The 2,513-nt window shown below is 37.4% G+C and overlaps 1 long non-coding RNA gene across 2 annotated transcripts in view; it reads right to left on the reverse strand.

Moving 5' to 3' along the window:
- LOC107570473 (uncharacterized) overlaps positions 1 to 2,286 on the reverse strand; it is a 7,043-nt gene extending 4,757 nt beyond the window's left edge. The window contains exons 1-4 of one of the 2 annotated variants that reach the window (XR_001607040.1): positions 2,208 to 2,286; positions 1,932 to 2,059; positions 1,734 to 1,826; positions 1,513 to 1,652 (exon numbers count right to left, since the gene is read on the reverse strand). This is a non-coding gene — a long non-coding RNA (uncharacterized lncRNA). Of the gene's footprint in view, positions 1 to 1,512; positions 1,653 to 1,733; positions 1,827 to 1,931; positions 2,060 to 2,207 lie in introns of those variants that run through there. The other variant, XR_001607039.1, reaches the window with a different exon arrangement.
- Positions 2,287 to 2,513: the final 227 nt, after the last annotated feature.

Genomic DNA, 2,513 nt, shown 5'->3' on the forward strand with positions numbered 1-2,513 from the left:
AAGAAAAAGAAAAAAAAAAAAAAAAAAAAAAAAAAAAAAGAAAAAACACTTTTGAACAGTTCTGATGTTTGACTCTACAATAACTGAAACTCAAGATCTCAATCACTAAAACTACATGAACTTCCCATAGTCTCACATGCCTGTGTGGACTGCGAGTATGTGCTATAAATGCATAATGCTTGCGCTTAAGGTAATTCAGGTGGTTGAGGAGTGTGAAAGTCTATCGAGCACAGAGGGAGTTGCGGTGTTGTGCAGATCTCCATGTCTCAGTCAAAACCAAATGTGGTGCTTTGAGTGGAAAGGTGAAGTCAGCGTTAACAGCCAACCAGCAGCTGCACAGTTGGTCTATGGGTGCAGTTATACTTCTGCATTTGGTAAACGGGGGATGTATTGAAGACACATGGTGAGAACATTCACCCTCCTTGAAGAGCTAAAAACAGATTCAAGGTGTTCTTCAGAAAGGAAATACTGCTTCCAAAGCTAGACTGGTTGACAAGAGACTTTACCTTGGTCCAAGGGTCAAGCATACCATTTGAGAGCAAGAGACTGGAGGGTGTTGCATGAGTTGACCTGTTGGTGCAGGGACCAATATGGTCAAGGAAGAAATTTAAATGGAGAAGCTGCCAATACTTACAGCATCATCTCAGTAGGTGATTAAATTGCACAGAACTTACCAACTGCGACCAAGACAAAAGAATTGACCGCATCAAGAAATGCATTTTGGCATGATTAGGAAGTCATGGGATTATACTTAACATGCACAGTTGAGTGAGAAGTATGGGAGAAAGGTCCATCGAGGGCGAATACAGTTGCAGCGTTATCTGGGGACCAATATTTGTCAGCCTTAATGTTGCGTTGTCTCTGACCGGCAGAGATGAAAAGCAGGAATGACGACAGCTTTGTTGCTGGTTGCCCTACATAGTCACAGTCCAAAGGAGTGTGAAAGGCTGTGGTTCAGTACCGAAACAGCACAGCTATTGGAGAGAACATTGGTCTACAGAAGCAGTTAGAATTCCTTAAACAGGAAATTAAAGAAACATACAAAAGCAGGGTTAAAAGCTGCATTATAGACTAACTTTCTCTATAAAGTTAGGAAACCAAGCATACACAAGGTGACACTGACCATCCATGCCACTTCGTTCATTCAGCTTGAAAGGGAAGGGAAAAAAAGAACCTCAAACTCTTAACACTTCTTAGTTGTACATTCAAATATAAATATATATATATATATATATATATATATATATATATATAGTGGAGGCAGCAGAGACAAAGCAGTTAAATATTGATAGATTCGGTATAGGGTCTAAAACCATGGTCACTTCAGTAATAGAATGTAAGAGTCATGCTGATGCTCACAGAAGGGAAAAAAATAAATAAAAAGCATCTTATTTGAAGACAAGACACAAAAACCAAAAGGCTATTAATGTACAACATTTAAAAGCCACAAAATTGTAATACAACAAGACACTTGAACAATTTTACAGCAATAATCAAATTAGAACCGTCTACACTTCAGAAACTATAATTTCACCTGTTGGTGCAAGGTTCCTCATAAATTCAGATCTAACATCTCACAAATACTGAAACACGGCTTAACCTCACCAAACACCACAGTGAACACTCACACAATGCCTAGAAAGGCAAAGGATCTGAAAGAACAAAAAAACAGAGCAGATTATGTGAAACCCAGGAGTTTCACAGTCAAGCAATAAGCTCTGTATTGGAGTTACCATGCATTGTATAGTCTCCGCCCATGACAACAAGGTAGTGTTTGCAACTGTCTGAGGAATGATCAACTCAGAGGAGCTTGAATCACAGTTTGTCTGTACATAAAACAAACATCAAGTTAAAAAGCAGAGATTTATTCTTACAAAAAATACATAATAAATAATAATAATAATAATAATAATAATAATGTGTGAAAATACCACAGATGAAGAGGAAAGACACTGGTATGAAACCAAACACTGGCTGAGCTTCTCATCCGATGCCATTTCTCTCTTGATGCAGATCAGCTGTCTTTCAATCATTCAAACAGCTGCATGCTTTCTTCCACCTTCAACAAGATGGTTAAGAAAAATAAATAAATAAATCAACTCCTAACATTTACTGGATATAGGTTTTCATTTATTAAAAAGAACCATCAAGGGAATCAATCAAGGTAAATAATCAAATAACAAATGAGGAGAAAAAAAAAACACTACCGTCCAATGATTGAAGCAGGCACATAATTTCAAGCATGACAATCTCTTTCTGCATCCTTACACTGCAACTGCTATCTCATACTGATAAATCTGGCCTAGTCCAGCTAGTGTGCATTTATAGCGATGGGCAAAACCATTGACAGTGACGCAAGCTAACAGAAATTAATTGAATCAAATAACCAAGGTACTTGGACTTATATAAATGTTAATCAAAAAGAGCAAAAGAAAAATTATTCGCTGCTTTAATGGATATTTGCGTTATGTTGACGTTAATAAAGTAATTCGGTGTGAATACAGTGTTGGGGG

This window comes from Sinocyclocheilus grahami, unplaced genomic scaffold (assembly GCF_001515645.1).
Source record: "Sinocyclocheilus grahami isolate Dianchi unplaced genomic scaffold, SAMN03320097.WGS_v1.1 scaffold1463.1, whole genome shotgun sequence".
In the NCBI taxonomy this organism is placed as follows: Eukaryota; Metazoa; Chordata; class Actinopteri; order Cypriniformes; family Cyprinidae; genus Sinocyclocheilus; species Sinocyclocheilus grahami.